Below are 19,671 nucleotides of genomic sequence, written 5' to 3'. Positions count from 1 at the left end.
CCTCAGTAAATGCATATGCATTATGATTATGAAAATCAAGTGAGCTAACCCGGTGGCCTTGTTGTGGAGGGGGTGGTTGGGGAGGAGGTAGTGATGTGGCAATCACCTATTAGTACCCTGAAGTGCAAGGGCAATTGGGAGGAACTAAATTTAAAACAGAGGATCCAAGATAACCGAAGGGACAATAAGAAGAAAGGAGGGAGGAACAGAGGGAGGAAGGAAAAAAGGAGAATGGACAGAACTATCATTTTCACTCCAAAGCCCCTGCAGGAGCCCTGGAATCTTGTGAACATCATAAACTCTTTCTTGCCTTTCTGCCTCTGCATCTTCTGATCCCCTTCTTATTTTTTTTTTTTTTTTTTTTTTTTTTTTTTTTTTTTGCCTGCCAAACTAACACATATTTTAGTTTAAGCCCAAATTTTACTTTCTCTATGGTCTTCACTAACTTCCTCAGACAGATATGGATGTTTCCTTTTCTTATGTTTGCTAATATGGTAAATAACATTATTTTTATAACGTTTATTTTTGTGTGAGCTCTTGAACTTGAAGAGGATATTTTAGATTCTGTATACCTTGTTTATAGCAAAGTGTGTACCTAGAATAGGGTAAATAATCATTTTGTCTGTGTGCTGCTTTTATTAGTTTTCACCTGGTAATAGTCGACTTCATATGGAAAAATCAAAGCTAGAATTTGAATGAAGTAACGATTTCACATCAAGACAAATTTTAAAACCTCACCCATATTGACATATTAGCATATTCAAAATTATAATAACATTATCAATGAGGAATGATGATCAGACAAGTCTTCATTAAAATATTTACAATCTATTACCTGTGTCATGGAAGAAAACTTTTAATACTTGTAAAAAGCCATCATAATGTCTGTAAATCTAGGCATCAGGGGATTTGGGGGTTGGAAGGAATATTAAATATCACCTCTCCCAACCAGCCTACCAGTATGCAAATCCTCTACAGTCTGCTAAGTGAGCATCCAGGCACTGCCTGGTCCCCCAGCTATTCCCCTTGGAGGCTGATCTGAAAAATGCCACAGTCATGCATCAAGAACACCAAAACGAGTTTCAAATTCTCTCTTGTGTGAAATAATATGAAACTTCATGAAAGAAATGTGAAATAAATCATTTAACAAAGTACAACAGTCTTAATTGGTGAATCGTGCTTTTAAATTAAATATTTTCTATACATTTTAGTAGACAACTGTTAGAAACTTTTCAGTGAACGATTAAATTTAACCCAGTTAACTTCAGTCCTTATTTCAGAATAGAAAAATAGAGAATCATAGAAAAGAGATGTATAATTAGAAATAAGTGGTCAAGTATACTTGTGGGGAAACAGTTGGAGAAAGGGCATGGGGTTTTGAACATAGGCACACTGGTGGTGTCTGGGTGCCTCCGTCAGTTAAGCATCAAACTCCTGGTTTTGGCTCAGGTCATGATTTCAGGGTCGTGTGCAGAACCTGCCTGGGATTCTCTCTCTCTTCTCTCTCTCTGCTCCTCCCCTGTTCATGTGCGTGCGTGCGCTCTCTCTCTCTCTCTCTCTCTCTCTCTCTCTCTCTCTCTCAAAATAAATTAACTTAAAAAACAAAAAAAGAAACATCACCCTTTTCAAAAACATCAGTTTTCCTTTCAGAGAAATGATCTGATTTGGAGAAAATGTAGGAAAAACCAGTTAATATGAAAAAACTTATACTCTAGAATCCAATAACAATTTAAAGTATCCATTTTTATCAGTTCCAGTACCTAAATTAAAGATGATAGGCAACTCATAGAAATCTACGTGATTACCAAAGGAAATTTAAAAAAATTGTATTTATTACAATTTTGTTTCCCTAATTTCTTCATTTATGTCTTCCAGGGAGTGATATTTAGAGCTCAATTATACTTCTTCTTATGATTACTATTAATGTAATCTAAAGCCCTTTACAAACAAGTCTTGTATTCTCCAAGTTGTAGCAGACTATATAGGCCTAACAGAGGTCGAGTACCTCCTAGGGCCTTACAGGACAATGGACTTCCATGCCTTCAGAATCAATGAGACTTGAAATCATTTAAGTGGATTAAGATGCTTGTTTATTGAATTTAGCAACTGAGAAGATTATTTCTTTATAGATCACAGGCCCATCCACAAACTACCACACACAATTACTCTGGAGAGACCTCTGATACACGATTAGCCATGGACATAGTAAAACCACATGACTCTCTGAGGATCTTACCAACTTCTCGTGGTGGCCCTTACCACAACATGATGTGAAATGGTTTGCTGTGCTATTCTAAAATGGTTTGACAACAGCATCTCTATTGACAATAAGAGTGCAGTATAGCATGGTCTTCAATACCTCCTTCATTACCAATTCAGACATTATCAGCTGAGTTCACAGAAAACAAGGAGCTGCTTTTCTAGGATCTTTATCATTTTATATTTAAAATCATATACCATTTATAGTTCTGTTTATCCCAGATCAACGTATATAGCCTTATCATCTATGCCTGAGTATAGACAAAAACCCATAAAAACAATCCCCAAATAAATAGAGCTGTTGACAAGTAAATTATGGAAATAGTGAGCAATGAACATCCTGGAACATCTTTAGTGTGGCAGTTTACAACCATACATGTTATTTATTTTGCTTTTCAGTGTCAGACTGAAAATGGTTCATTCCTGGTGATGGTACTCATGACAACAAGCAGGGTTTGAAAAAATTTCTGCTGAGTTCTGAAAGATGGAAATCATAATGGAAGTATTAAAAATGGAAAGAGAGAAAGGAGGAAAGCAAGTTCTATTGCTACTCAAAGCTTTGTTACACATTTGTGACACATAAAGATAATTTTAAAATATATTTCTGGTAGATGAGTATTGGAACCCTGTTCAGAAAAGGACTTAAATAATTTTCATTATCTCTTAGCTCACAAACTTTTTGATTCCTAGATGATGTACGTTTACTCTAAGCTTCTGTAAGGCATAGCTAAAGATGATGACATAGACAAAGAAGTGACACTTCTTAACATGATAATTATTTGACAGCCTACTTGTACTAGACATGTGCTCAATATTTTATATTCATATTTCATTCCATATTTGCAATAACAGAAAACCAATGTGAGGAAGAAACCAAAGTTCAAGAGTTTACTTGACTTGGGTAGGACTGGGCAAGTAAACACTTTTCAGAAATGAGAGCACCAGGTCCTTATCCTTAGATTCCAGAACCTTGACTCTAACTAAATTTTATGATTTTTAGAGAAATCATTTTATTGAATTATGAGCAGCCAGCAATTTCCACACAGATGCCCAGTACTGTCCCATGTAACAATGGGGAAAAAGTCATGGCTTTAAAAATTAGTAACTGATAAAATTCTATTCAGTAGGTGTCTGGTTAATGCTTGGAGGTTCTGATGTACATCCTCACTCCATTATAGACTACCTCAGAGAGCAGAGAGGATAAGCATTAAAATTTTTGAATAATGAAAATGGCTATTGGGATGGAGGAGAGATCTTTGTGCCATTGGTGAAGATTCTCCATTAGTTTTACAAACATTGTCTTTTGGTTACATAAATCAAGCCCACAGTTAAGTTCACTTAAGGTCAATGGACAAAGCGCAGCTGAAGTAAGATCTATTTTGGTCAGGCAAAGGTAAGTGCTTCCATATTGTTGATGGCATGCAAATTATTCAATACCCCTCCCTTAGGAATTTGTACTAATCACTGTATTGACACAGACCAAAATAACTCATGTGAAGATGGAGATTAAAAGTGTCTCCAACCTACTTCCTTTTCATTTGAGAATCAACATTGTTTGAATATGTCTGATGCACTGCAATAGTCCCAAATAAAACTAGATAGCAGGAAGAAAAACCAGGGTCATGCGAGGAACCTTAACACAAGGAAAATGTGGATTAGTGACCCACGAATAATACAATGACTTAGGAAATCAAAACTACAGGGTCTAACCATAAGGTATAATTGATGTTCTAATCTACCCAAAACAGATACTCTAGAGGAATTATAGGAAATGGAACAAATAGTAACAGCTGTACACTGGGGGAAAGGCAAGTGGTACTCCAGTATGGAAGGGGCATGGCACAGTGTGAAGGGGCTCTTTGAGGATGGGTTGCCATCAAAACCTGAAGCAGTCAGTAGAGACCTACATTAATGGCTAAGAAGGCTTAGCATAATACTGTGACAGCAGGTATTGGGAACACTAGTCTCTGGACACTAGTCGCTCTGGCAGCAGCAAGATAGAAAAGGGCAAAGTAGACTGGGTGCAGTCATCACTGCAGCACATGGTGGCATTATGGGGGACTCAGCATTCTTGGCAGCAACTGCATGGTTCTTAAGCCACACAGGAGTGTATTTGAGTACTGACTTCATCGGTAAGGTAAAATAACAAGGACTAATTTGTTGGACATGGATGAGCATCCCTGGGTATGCTGGAACATAATGTGCAAGAGGGTGATGGAGTGGAACAAACTGCACTTTATGATAATCTGGGGCAGGTGTGAATTTGGGAGTCTTTAGAATTGGGACATTAAAGGACTCGTAATTTTGTTGCAACCTGATGAGGTCTAGAGACATCTAAGTTCTAACTTAAAATAAGTAAATGTGAAGCTACAACAACTCTGTTCATTGGCGTGTAGCAGAGATCCCATGAGCATTCCATATTTAAAGGATTATGATTTAACTCTACAAACTACATTGCTATATAAGTAAGATTTGGTTGAGCATAATTTAAGTACAAGTAAAAAGAGATTTCTTTTTTATAACCAAGTTAAAAATAGTATCATTAGAGGATTGCCTCTAACAGATTCTTCATCAACATTTTATTTATTTATTTATTTATTTATTTCAATGTTTATTTATTTTTGAGAGAGAGTGCACAGAGCCTGGCACAGGGCTCCAACTCATGAACCATGAGATCATGACCTGAGCCGCAGTGAGGAGCTTAACACACTGAGACACCCAGGCACCCCTTCGTCAACATTTTAGAAATGTGATCACTTTTCACTTTCGTATTTACTTATAACCCCTACAACCTAAATCAAGCTTGTGACATAATCAAATGCATTGAATATTTTTATGTAAACTTTCACACAGTTTTATTTTTTCTGATGTGATAATGTCTCATATAAATTATTCATCTAGAATGCCAGTTACAAATTATTGTCCCTGTGCCAAATGTGAAGAACAAAGTCATAGACACTTGCTTTTCAATATGATAGTGACTTTATAAACTACATATTTTTCAAAATATTCACTTTATTATTTATATTACTAATCCTAGTAATGAAAGCATAAATCAAAGTCTCTAAAGGAGTTAATTCATTTTGTAGGTTGCCTTTTCATTTTGTCAATTTTTCAGTTGCTGTGCGGAAGCTTTTTATTTTGATAAAGTCCCAACAGTTTATTTTTGCTTTTGTTTCCCTTGCCTCAGGGGACATATCTAGTAAGAAGTTGCTATGGCTGATGTCAAAGAAGTTAGTGCCTGTGTTCTCCTCTAATATGTTAATGGTTTCTTTTCTCACATTATGCCCTATCTGATAAAGGATTAGTATCCAAAATATACAGAGAACTTATAAAACTTGACACCATAAAACAAATAATGTATTTAAAAATGGGCAGAAGACATGAATAGAAATTTTTCCCAAGAAGACACACAGATGGCCAACAGACATGAAAAGATGCTCAACATCACCCATCATCAGGGAGTGTCAAATCAAAACTACAATGAAATATCACCTAACACCTGTCAGAATGGCTAAAATTAACAACACAAGAAACAACAGGTGTTGGAGATGTGGAGAAAGAAGAACCCTCTTGCACTGTTGGTGGGAATGCAAACTGGTGCATCCGCTCTGGAGAACAGAATGGAGGTTCCTCAAAAAGTTAAAAATACAAAGCAGCAATTGCACTATTATATATTTACCCAAAGAATACAAAAGTACTAATTTGAAGGGACACGTGCAGCTCGATATTTACAGTAGCATCATTTATAACAGCCAAATTATAGAAGCTGTTCAAGTGTCCATCAATAGATGAATCGATAAAGAAGACGTGGTATATATATGTGTGTACACACACACACACACACACTAATATTATTCAGCCAAAAAAGAAATTTTGCCATTTGCAATGGTGCGGATGGAGCCAGAGAGTGTTAATGCTAAGCAAAATAAGTCAGTCAAAGAAAGACAAATGCCACACATTTTCACTATCTCAACATACCCCCCCCGCCTCCCCGGGTGTTTGGGGGGCGAACTTACCCGCCCAGGCAAACTAAAGAACACGCTGATGGTTACCAGAAGAGAGGTGGGTCAGGGGATGGGTTAAATAGGTGATGGGGATTAAAGAGGGCACTTGTGATGAGAACCAGGTGTTGTATGGAAGTGTTGAATTACTAAATTTACACCTGAAACTAATATTTCACTGTGTTAATTAACTGGAATTAAAAAAAAAAACTTAAAAAAAGAAAAGAACTAAAAAAGAACGAACAAACTTACACTCCCTAAAACAGAAAACTCTGACTGCAGAGTTAGTGGCAGGGTTTGTTGTAGATGGTAGTCTCTTGCTCCTGAAGGGAAAAACCAAAATAAGAAACTAATTTTCAAAGTCAGGGTATCTAGGACGAGCTGAAGTTTGCTAAATTGTAACTAAAACCCTAAATGCAGGGGCCACAGTTTACACTCAGAATCAGGGCAGCTGGGCCCTTCTGGGGCTGGGAGAAAAACACAGGAAGACTTTGAGTCATAATAGGATGGTGAGAAAAGCCTCCATGTGAAGGCTTTTCCCTTTCCGTTGGTCCATCAAAATTATCAAGAGCTGCTTTGGTTTTTATATAATTTGCGTTTTAAGGGCTAAACATTTTTCTGTGATGACACTAAATTTGTAAATAGCAAAATCAAATAAAATTCAGCTCAGCTGTTTTTAGGTATAACCTCCTTCCAAGGCTATGACCTTGAAGGATGTTCCCACAGGATGGCAGTGAGACACTCTTCTCTTTCCCTCATTAGGAAAGTAGGGAAAATACTCAGTACCAGATTTCAAAAAAGCAAACGAGAACCCTGCTTTTAGTGAATATGCCCTAAAAGAGTACAACCATAAACAAAGACAGTCAAATGGCTGATCAATTTACAGATTGCAAAAATCTATTTTCCTGAATTACGCTGCAGGAAAACAAGATAAAATAAACAACCAACAAATCTCTTGTGAGTCACCCCCACCCTCAAAAAGATGTCATAAATCTTTACATATCAGATTTACCTGGAGGGCTTGTTGCAAAGCTGATGGCTGGTGCCCACTTCCAGCTACTAACTCAGCAGGGCAGGACCTATAGATAATTTGCATTTCTAACAGTTTTGAGTGGATGCTTTGAGAATAAACTGCTTTAAGGAGACTTGAATCCTTTATCTGAGGGATATTAATTCTGTCCAGCATCTCGGAGAGTTAGGAAAATCAATGTTAGAAAAATACGTATGTACTGGCTCATCAAAAATACATATGTACTGGCTCATCATTCATTAGCTGGATTCCTGAGAGCCAGTCATTTAAAAGAGCTCAGACTTTCATGGTCTACACATGCTTCTAGTCTTGAAAGGATTCAAAGAGGACAAGTTGATTGAAAAGAGTGGTTTGGGGGCGCCTGGGTGGCGCAGTCGGTTAAGCGTCCGACTTCAGCCAGGGCACGATCTCGCGGTCCGTGAGTTCGAGCCCCGCGTCAGGCTCTGGGCTGATGGCTCGGAGCCTGTTTCCGATTCTGTGTCTCCCTCTCTCTCTGCCCCTCCCGCGTTCATGCTCTGTCTCTCTCTGTCCCAAAAATAAATAAACGTTAAAAAAAAATAAAAAAAAAAGAAAAGAAAAGAGTGGTTTGTACCGTGAAAGTCCTCTGAATTTTGGAAGAGTAAAGGTATAAATAAAGAAATTTGTGTATACATAAACACCATAAACAACTGGAACTAGAAGGAATTAAAGTAAAAAAGAAATCTCTGAGACAATGAACCTATAAAGACAGAAAAAAAGTTTACTCTTAAATAATTTAGATTCGAAAGGAATTTTTCTCATATAAAAACATTCATTTATTTCCAGTCTTTTTTTTAATGTGTATTTATTTTTGAGAGAGAGAGTATGAGAAGGGGAGGGTCAGAGAGAGAGGGAGCCACAGAATCTGAAGCAGGCTCCAGGCTCTGAGCTGCCAACACATAGCCTGATGTGGGGCTCGAACTCATGAACTGCAAAATCGTGACCTGAGCCAAAGCTGGTCCCTTAACTGACTGAGCCACCCAGGTGCCCCTGCAGTCTTTTTCTATACCACAAGCTTAACAGCCTCTTGCTTTCCAAAAAAAAAAAAAAAAAAAAAAAAAAAAAAAAAAAAAAAAAAAAAAAGATGCAAACCTATAGCCTCCAAAGCCAAAGGATAAAGCAAGTCCAAATAATGCTGAAAACAACAGGAACATTGCTGCCCAGGGGAGTAACTGCTCTGAATTTATTCCCGTTCTGTGGTTACAACAGGCCCACTAAATGACGGTGAAGATGACCTTGGTTAACAAAAAGTGTTGATAGGTATCTTCAGGAAAGAAAGGGAAGTAAAAATAGGAAGAACTACAGCTTTATTATTTTTACAGTGATAAACTGGCAGACCATCTGTTCCAAAAAAATGTGTACTTTACTCAAATATTTCCTGGAATGTAAGATTGAATTAAGAGTCCATATTATCGGGGTGCCTGGGTGGATTTGGTTAAGCGTCCGACTTCAGCCAGGTCACGATCTCGCGGTCCATGAGTTCGAGCCCCGCGTCAGGCTCTGTACTGACAGCTCGGAGCCTGGAGCCTGCTTCAGATTCTGTGTCTCCCTCTCTCTCTGACCCTCCCCCATTTATGCTCTCTCTATGTCTCAAAAATAAATAAACATTAAAAACATTAAAAAAAAGAGTCCACATTGTTATATATCACAACCATAAATGTACAAAACAGAGGCTAGGTAGATGGAAATCTAAGTATAATAACAGAAAGGTCAGAGCTTCTTTGCCTGTTGATTGCTGACAAAATAAAAGCAGTAAGGAGGCCTGAAGGCTCTCATATTCTTAGCAATTAGTTGTTCACCAATATCTCATGGATAAAACTTTGTGCGGTAAAAAATCACCAAATATTAAGTGGTTTTCATAGAAAACATTCTAAAATTGAAAGTTTACATTAAATTATATAGATTAAATGGAATAGCTTATAATATTTCTACTTCCAAAATAATTCAAAAATAGGTCCAGTCCAGCAATCCTAAACTGATTTCACTTAAAAAATAAAAAAGATGCTATACTTCCCCTCATTACTCTATAGCTTCACATGAAGACAAACTTTAGAAAATACACCCATGGAATATTATTTGAGAAAAGATGCATAGCCACTAATGGGAAAAGAAAAAATGTATTATATATATCATGAATAAGAGACCTCGCATCTATTCTGAGTTTTTTGAGAACAATCTGCATTTCTTTTTCCTACTGTCCAGATATCAAGCTATAAATATGCTGATATGTGAACCTGTAACCAATTTAGTATCGATATGATTATTTCCAAAATATTCTAATACATTTGATGGATGTTATCCTTATATTCCTACATAGTTATAAAAAAGGGCTTATAAGATGTACTATTTAAAATTATCTTCTCCATGAGAAATATAATTACCAAAACCCTATAACTTTCCAATTATTAACAATAGGCTGTAGGAGCACTAAAAATAAATTGTGAAATCATATATTAGTGCAACATAAATGAAGAGCAGGATTAAAAGAACAGGCTATTCTCAGAATGGAAATATAAGGAAGGGGTAAATGGTATATGATCTACAATCTATATATTTTTTTTTTAATTTTTTTTTCAACGTTTATTTATTTTTGGGACAGAGAGAGACAGAGCATGAACGGGGGAGGGGCAGAGAGAGAGGGAGACACAGAATCGGAAACAGGCTCCAGGCTCTGAGCCATCAGCCCAGAGCCCGACGCGGGGCTCGAACTCACGGACCTTGAGATCTTGACCTGGCTGAAGTCGGACGCTTAACCGACTGCGCCACCCAGGCGCCCCTACAATCTATATTTAAGTCTTTCATGTTTCTAATAGATGTTTGCAGCCCTTCAACTTTAATATGATTGGAGAAGTTGAAAATGTTCAGATAGTACAATGAAGTGCCCGAAGTAAGGAAATAATTTTGTGAGTAAAAGAGGAAAGAGGAAATGACTTGCGACATGGAAATACACTGAAGAAAATAATGGTTTAAGTAGTCCTTAAATTGTACTTTGACTATCAAACCAAAACAATACACGGGACTTAAAATAATTCTTTGGCTAATTATTTAGCTGTATTTTCAGGTTCTAACCCCAGGAAATTGTTTGCAAATTCAGCTGGAATTGGATTATGCAGAAATACATAATTTCCTTAATAGGCATGACATTTATTAGTCACAATGCATACTCCTCCTGATGGTATCATTCCAAATATCTGTGCTTTAAATTTTATAAATCTCCTTTCTACCTACTCTTTGTAGCTAGGGTAAGCATTAGCATCCTCATTTTAAAGGTTAGGAAACTCAAAGAAATTAATCACCACAGTGTAACCTACATGCAAGTGTACACAGATCAATACAATTCTAGAAGTGAGAAAACAAAGTATTTTAGCCATAGGTGGGGCTGCTGACAGCCTCTAGGCATGGGAAACAGAAAGTATGGGGTTTCTAATTAATGGGACAAATCCTCAGCATGGTATTGTTCTTTTCCTACCTCCAGAACCAGTCAGACTTTTTAAATGTATAACTTCAGCAATTCAGCAAAAGTTGCATTGTGTACTAGGTATTAGCTGAATTTGTCTACACTGGAGGAGAGTGACACAACAATCACAAACCTGTTCAGGGCAAAATGGGAGGAGTAATAGAGCAGTACAAATAGAGTTCATGAACCTGTCTCTTAATAAGTTTTTGCTAGACTTCAAGGAATTGGAAATTTAAATATTAGAAAGTCTTTACTGTTGCCCTTTGAGCTCTGAAATCAGATATAATCAGTCTGGTATTCAGCAGCATGTGAACAGAAGCACAGAATGAGGAAGAATAGCAAAGCAGAAGGCAGAAATTGGTCAGATACTGTTTGTGGTTCAAGGTTGCAGGGACATGCTAGGTTGTAGGAATGAGTAAGCGACACCAGAACCACATTAGTGGTTTTAGTTATGTCATTTGTACTTTGTGTACGTATTCTCTCTCATATGTGGTATATGATTCACTGTCTTGTGCCCTTTCATTTCATCCCTTGTAACCCAGAAGAACAGGCAAGAACTTTGAAGACAGACAGACCTATGACCAATCGCAAGTGTCTACATAATAGCAATCTGATATACTGGGAAGGTTACTTAATGTCATTAAGCATTAGTTGTCCTCTGTACGACTTAAATCCTGTCATTCTACCTTGGGTGAGTGTGGCAAAGACTTACATAACAATTAATATATATGGAAGTTTCCATTACAGTAAATATTATTACACATTAGGTATCATGGTAATTGTTATCATCGTAATTACTCCAGGTTTAATCATTGTCTAGTAACACCTGCACCTTATTTGTGACACAGAGACAGAGACAGGAGAAAGTTGTCTTAGTGCTGTTTTGACTGATCTAGTACAAAGTAGTAAAAACAAGACAACAGGCCCCAAATGAAGTCACTTATGATAAGCTCCACATTACCAAACTGAAACTTGACTTGATTACAGAGTTACTCTCCTAGAAACAGAATCTAACACCAGTCCCTCAGGAATTGCCTGAGGTTACACATTAGGTAACCTGCCTAAGAGACCCCTGCCATCCCTTAAAGGAAAGTAACCATTTTTTAAAACTTTTTTAAACTTTTTTGTCTAGTATAACTTTATTCTTTTTTTAATGTTTATTTTTGAGAGAGAGGGAGAGAGAGCTCGAATGGGGGAGGGGCAGAGAGAGAGAGAGAGAGAGAGAGAGAGAGAATCCAAAGCAGGTTCCAGGCTCCAACCTGTCAGCACAGAGCCTGACGCAGGGCCTGAACCCACGAACCATGAGATCATGACCTGAGCCAAAGTCGGATGCTTAACCAAGTCATCCAGGCACCCTGCCTAGTATAAACTTTCTTGTTCCTGCTCCCTTCTGCCTATAAAACTCTTTCATTTTGTCAGCTCCTTGGTGCTCCTTTCTATCTGCTAGATTGGATGTTGCTCAATTTGAATGGACTTTTGCTCAGATAAACTCTTAAAATTTTTAATATGCCTCAGCTTATCTTTAATTTTTTTAATGTTTATTTTTGTTCAGAGAGAGAGAGACAGAGTGAGAGCACAGGAGGGGCAGAGAGAGAGGGAGACACAGAATCCAAAGCAGGCTCCACGCTCTGAGCTGTCAGCAGAGTCCGACGCAAGGGGGCTGGAAACCATGATCCATGAGATCATGACCTGAGCCAAAGTCAGACACTTAACTGACTGAGCCACCCAGGCGCCCCTGTCTCAGCTTATCTTTCAACAAAAACATACCATTAAGGATTTAGCCAGGTAGAGATCATTCTTTTTTGCAAGTATGCAAAGGATGCATTTAATATTAAAGCAGATGGTACACCTCAAAGCCCTAAAAGGATCCTAGATCTTAAATATTTTTCTCTTAAGTAAGTCTTCTTTCCCTGATTTTATTAATTGCTGCTAATATTTGTAGGGAAATCTAAATTACTTTATATTTACTTCACTGCTCTATAATTTATTCCCAGATCACACTGCTATTTTGATGAGGTCATTTGGATACAGTCTATCTTGCTTTTATAGAAGCCATTATTTTGTACATCTTTCTCTTACTTTTATGTAACCTGATTTTAATGCAGTTTTAGTTATATAATTTTTGCATCATGTATTTCATGAAATTTTTACATGTTTCTTGATAATATCTGAACTCTTAAACGTTCCTATAAACAAAACTATGATATAAATAATTTCTACTTGGGCATTTATTTATATACACATAGCTGAATAAAATGATAAAATGAGAAAAAATATTCATGTAAGATAAAATAAAAAATGCCTTCAGGAACTATTAAATAAAATTAAATCATCAAATATGTCTTAAAGAAAAAGACAACTGGGGCATCTGAGTGGCTCAGTTGGTTTAGCATCCAACTCGATTTCAGTTCAGGTCGTGATCACAGGGTGGTGGGATTGAGCCACACATTGGGCTCTGTGCACAGTGTGGAACCTGTTTATGATTCAATCCCTCTCTCTTTCTCTCTCCCTCTTGCCCCCCTCGTCTGCTCGTGTTCTCCCTCTCTCTATAAATATATAAAGGAAAATAAAAGATAATAATAAACAAATGAAAAAACAACTAAAGAGTTTTTGGTCTAGCAACGCTCTTTGCATCATTGTTTGTTGCTTTATAAATTTCAAATTTATACTTACAGTGTATATACCTGATTGTGACTGAAAGCAAACTAAAAAAAAAAATGAGTTCATTATACTCTGATTTACATGAAGTGAACCCTGAGTGAAAGCTTAATCATGAACAAATTTAAATCCAAAGTGATCAATGTGAAAAAAGAAAAAACAGTTTGGGGGAAATGATATATTACCTAGGTAATACTAAAAAGTCAATTTTTTTTAATTTTAGTATTTATAAACAAGAATTACGCTATTCTTTGCATATTAACAATGATGTTACATATTGAAAATAGGGTGGGGGTGTACAACACTGGATAATTTTTTTTCATAATGAAGTGGGTAGCCAATGGTATAGGAGAAGAGCCATCACCACATAAATGACAAATGTTCCCTGAGGTTTCACTTGTTTTTTCTATTTTATGAAGAAAGTGAAAGTGAATTTAAACTGGAAAATTACCTTTGGCAGAAAAAGGATAAATACTTTCAAAACAAGTTCATTATATATATTTTTACTTCAGAAAAACCTTAATTATATTATGCCTCGGGAATAGGTGTTAGTATCAGATATCTAAAAGCAAGTGTTCTATCTGGTTTATTGAAATTCATTCACTTTCAGTCCTAATGCATTAATAAGAGCAGGGGCATAAAAACATTACAAAGGACACTAATTTCTTCTTGATATGATTGTATTAGGCTTGTTAAAATTCGTACATATTTTAGCTTCCTTTTTAAAACCAGTGAGTGTCATCCCCACAGTAGCCAGTGTTTACACTCATTAATACACGTGAACAGTACAAAAAAGTCCAATCCATGTCATTGTTCTAGATTGACCTACAGCTACGGGGTTACGATTATCTTAATTTTACTAAGTTTGCAGCTGACAGTCTCATAGAAACCCAAAATGTCCACACACTCCCCAATGCTTCTGATTAAATGTCTTGTATCAAAATAATAATAATGAAATAATAATAGAAGAACAAGAAAAACAGTATGAAAAGAGAGAAACAAAGATTTTAAAAGAAGATGGAATGACAACTATGTCAAAATATAATTTGGCCTCACAAATTTTTCAACAAAAACTACTCTGAAAGTGTAACTTTAAATGTAAATATAAGCATTTTAGCCTTTAATAAAAAACTAACCTTTCAAAACAATGATAAAAGAATTAAAGTGTCTTGTGGTTTCAATTTCAGTTACTGTGAAAAGTGAAATTAGTTAAAAACTAGCAGCTTCACTTCCAAGAGGTATGTTGTTGCAAACACATGTTATTTTTTTTAATTCCAGCACCCCCTTCTCCCATACAAATACATTCTAGATAGAATGATTTTAAAACATGCAGCAAAACATAAATATAGGTGTAACTTTAAAAGGAAAAAAAAAGGGGGGGGCAATTGGGATAGAAAAAATTGATCCCACTGTGTTCCAGAAAATGACAGGTGTAGGCAGACAGAGGTTTAACTGTGGAGTTCAGATAACATGTTCTGGGTATGGAGTTCCCAGATGAGTCAAGGTTTCCAAAAACCACTGACTGACAAGATGTCTACAAATACAACACAGAAATGACCAGGAAAATGACAACTATTCCATTAAAGAGACAGCTGGGCAATCAAAAAGTATCCTGCAAAGAAAACTGTTCACAAGGCACCTGAAGTGTCAACTTTAGAGTATTTTCTGATGTTGTTGCAAAGAAAGATTTATTTTGAAATAAATAGCATAAAAAATGTTACACAATGGCGGTTTTGCAGGAATTACTACTCCTGAAGACCACTTCTTTATTTAGTGTCCATCTCACTGGAATGGTAAGTGAAAACTGTTAGTGAATTTCAGAATTAAATAACTTGAAGCGGAAATCCTTTGTTTCACCCCAATCTTTTTTTTTAATGGTTGCTTATAATTATTTAACACACAGGCTAGCTAGGAAAATGTAAATCAAGACATGACTTCAATCAACATCATCAATTTGCTACATCCATTGCCATAAAACTTAGCAAATATACTGGAGGTGGTAGGTACTGCCAAGACCCTGCTTCTTCCTATTGCCGCAGAATGAGGGAGGAGGGCAAGAACAGGAAAGAGATGCCTTCGATATTATCTGCTTTCCCTTTTCTCTTGATTCAGGGATAATCATACATGAAATAAGAAGGGGAAAAAGAAAGGCATGAGAAAAGACACCAAACCAGAGACAAAGAAGATATTCTAAAAAGAAAACAAAGTATTCCTGAAACTCTACAGAAATAACATAAAATGAAACCTCGAGAAAATAGATGCTCTCTCAAAATTTACATTACCGAAATCATGCAAGAAGTGGAAAACCTGAAAAAGACCAATTACTGCAGAATATATGGGAAAGATGATTAAATAGCTATTATGAAAGAATCAGGACTAGATTATTTCATGGATGAGTCCTAGAAACGTTAATATCTCTAATCCTATTTGAACTGTTCCAGATCACAGAAGGAAATCCCAATTTATTCTATGAAGCTTGCATGATTTGCAAAATATTATGGGTGAAAAGCTATGGATCAATCTAATTTTTGAAGAAAGTCCCAAAAAGTGTAAATAAAAATATAAGGAGTAGAACACAGGAATTGAAGCAAAGGATAATATATTACAAACAAATATGGCATAGTCTAGCAAAGGAAGGTTGGCATAATATCAGAACAGTTATCAACCTACCTGAATGCATCCACAAAAAAAAGAGAAATATTATCATACTAATGTAAGTTCAAAAACATTTAATAAAATATATTGTCATTCCTGATAACTGAAGGAAACTACTTACATGTAATAAAGACTACTTACTGAATAGCAATTATACAATAAATAACAAAATACTAAAACCTTTACATTTAAATTCAGGAACATGACTGAGATTCTTCCTATTGCCACTTATATTGAACACTTCCTTGGAGAGTCTTGTGAATACATAAGAATATAAAATAATCACTATTAATACCAGACATAGATAACAAAAGTTTCCCTTTAAAGATATTAGCTCAAAAAATCAATATATGCTAGAAAAACTTCACTATGTTAATAAGAGAATTCAAGACATGAAAATATGCCAAAAATACATATTTTCTCCATTTTAATAATAAGCACTTAGAAAGGGGAAGATATTATATGAAACCTACAAAACACATATGAATAAATGTAACAACAATGGCACAAAATCTATATAAAAATGTCTATATAAAAATGTCTACAAGGTCTTACTGAAGATCAAAATAAGACAGATTAGAATAGAATGACATATTAAATTCTTGGATCAGGAGCCTAAACTTCATAAATTATTCCTCTGCCAAATGATTTTTTTAAAAAGCAATTCTAATTATAATCCTAATAGGTTTTGTTTTGTTTTGAATTGAATATAATTATTTTTAAATTAACATTAAGGAATAAAGCTGGAGAATAGCCAAGGAAGTTATGAACAAGTAAAATAGTGAGCAGACTTGTTTTACCATCTGTCACAATACTATAAACCTATTATAATCACGAGTTAGATAGTGACATAGGATACAAATAAATCAGTGAAAGAGAATCAAGAAGTAAAAATCTAGTACATTTGATAGTTTAATATAAACCAATAAGATATTTCAATTATTTGGGAAAATAAAGGGTAGAAAAAATGGTTTCCCATATGGAAGAAAATGGTGTTGGTGCCCTACTTAATATTAAATATTAACATACATTCCAGATGAATTAAAAGTTTACTATAAACATTAAATAATAAATATCTTAGAAAATAATGTAGGATATTATATGTATAACTTAGGGTGGGTATATCTTCATTATCAAGACAAGAAACTTGGAAAATATACATGCTTTACTAGATAAAAATTGAAAGAGAGATTTGGAAAATGTTTCAATACATTTTGAAGGCTGACAGATTTAGTTCTATAATATCAAGACAGGTTAGTATCTATAAATATAAACTAACTGGAAGATAAACATCTCAAGACATGGGCAAACGTTTGCACCTTTTACAGTAATTGTAAATTGATTTAACAGATTCAAAGAGCAATCTGGGAATATAAAATTAAATAGAAGTCATTGAATTTCCACATCTTTGTACAACCTTTTTTTTTTGTCATTCTGTCAGATCTCACCGATACCAAGAAAATGATCTCAAAGTAAAATGTGTAAAATGCACTTTAATGGTTATTGTTATACTTTTGAGGCAAAAGGCAATCTGAGCATGCAACATGTATATTTCTGCAACTATTAGCAATAGAGCATTAGCAGCAAAGATATGTCAGCCAACTGCTGGAAGAGGAACACCAGACCTACATGCACTGATTAATAAAGAGAGTGGAACAGTTGGCAGTCCACTGTGTGGGTGGGGGGGTGACAGACACAAAGGAAGCTGAACTGTTAGGCATAATTCTGTATATTCTGGAGACTTGAGGAAGGAACATGTGAACCAAAATGAGTGTTAAAAGTGGGCCAGAAAACAGGGATAATCCGTTTACCAGTTTTAGAACCAGCCAAGCATTTATCTTTCCAGAGGGAAAAAAAAAAAGAGATTTTTAAACAATTAAGTAAATACACAAATAGCTATAATATATCAAAACTGCTAAATGAAATGATCTGAGCATAACAAAGGCAAATATCTAAAAGCCAAGAGAATCATCAAAATGATACATGCAGTGGCGCCTGGGTGGCTCAGTCGGTAAAGTGTCCAACTTCGGCTCAGATCACCATCTTGCAGTTCGTGTGTTTCAGCCCTGCGTTGGGCTCTGTGCTGACAGCTCAGAGCCTGAATGAAGCCTGCTTTGGATTCTGTGTCTCCCTCTCTCTCTGCCCCTCCTCTGCTCACACTGTGCCCCTCTCTCTCTCTTTCTCAAAAATAAACATTAAAAAAATTAAAAATGATACATGCAAAGTGCAGAGTTGAAGGCATTCATGTGTTTTCAAGTCAAAAAAGACCTACAAATTTTGTTTTCATTTTTTTAATGTTTATTTTTGAGAGAGAGAGAGAGAGCATGAGTGGGGAAGGGGCACAGAGAGACAGAGACACATGATCTGAAGCAGGCTCCAGGCTCGAGCTGTCAGCAGAGTCCAAGGCAGGGCTGGAATTCATGAACCATGAGATCATGGCTTCAGCTGAAGTCAGTCACTTAACCAACTTACCCACCCAGGCGCCCCAAAAAAGACCTACAAATTTTAAATTTGGTCCACACTTAGACACCTCATTTTGAAATGTTAAGACAACAAGGATAAAATGGATATTTCAAGAACTTCTTTAAAAGTTATTTACAGGGGCGCCTGGGTGGCGCAGTCGGTTAAGCGTCCGACTTCAGCCAGGTCACGATCTCGCGGTCCGTGAGTTCGAGCCCCGCGTCGGGCTCTGGGCTGATGGCTCAGAGCCTGGAGCCTGTTTCCGATTCTGTGTCTCCCTCTCTCTCTGCCCCTCGCCCGTTTATGCTCTGTCTCTCTCTCTGTCCCAAAAATAAATAAACGTTGAAAAAAAAATTTAAAAAAAAGTTATTTACAAAAGATTAAAGAACAGATTGATATCAGACTTCCCCATCAGTAATGCCACTTCCTAGTGTACAACTGAACAATGACTTCAGTGTCCTATAGAAAAATGATTCTCAACCTTGCATTTTGCATATAACAAAACTATTACTCAAGTATAAATGTAGAATCAGTTCAGAAAGTTTACTTTGCAAACATGCCTTTTTAGGAAGTTGTGCAAAGAGTTTCAGAAAGAAAATTCATAGGGTCTAAGAAAGCATGAATCTAACTCGGGTAACAGAGCAGAAAAGATAGATGTCTAATAGGCTCAGAGAGCAACCACATTAGATAAAATAAAAGGAGAGAGTAGTATGAGAGAAGTCTCCAGGGAAGAAGGGCATACCATTAAAATAAAAAGCTACTGATAAAATCATGGTCAAATATGAAGAATATGGTCTAAATTCGAAGAGGAAAGCAATGTGTTTCCAAAATAACAGTAGAATGAAGATCAAGCAATAGATAGAACGAATAAGAATTGGAAATATACTTAGGATACTGCTAAAAAAGAAAAGAAAAGAAAAAAGAACCCAGTTCACTTTTATAAGAATAAAAAAAGAAAGACAACCAGAAACGCTGGGGATTAGGAGGTAGGAACAAAGTATGATCCAAAAGTAAATTAGACTAAAATGATTTCACTTTTACGAAACCTCTGGGGTATATTCTCTATGTATATAGATGATATAAATAGGTATAGGTATAGGTATAGGTATAGGTATAGGTATAGGTATAGG

At 36.0% G+C, this 19,671-nt stretch overlaps 1 protein-coding gene across 5 annotated transcripts in view; it reads right to left on the bottom strand.

The window, feature by feature from the left end:
* The window catches only part of NKAIN2 (sodium/potassium transporting ATPase interacting 2), a 996,706-nt gene that overhangs the window by 497,329 nt on the left and 479,706 nt on the right, over positions 1–19,671 (bottom strand). The gene's annotated exons all lie outside the window — the stretch shown is intronic.

This window comes from Herpailurus yagouaroundi, unplaced genomic scaffold, assembly GCF_014898765.1.
Source record: "Herpailurus yagouaroundi ecotype Mexico unplaced genomic scaffold, PumYag 139, whole genome shotgun sequence".
NCBI classification, from domain to species: Eukaryota; Metazoa; Chordata; class Mammalia; order Carnivora; family Felidae; genus Herpailurus; species Herpailurus yagouaroundi.
Note: the sequence above shows the minus strand (reverse complement) of the source record. Positions and strands in the feature narration are given on the sequence as shown.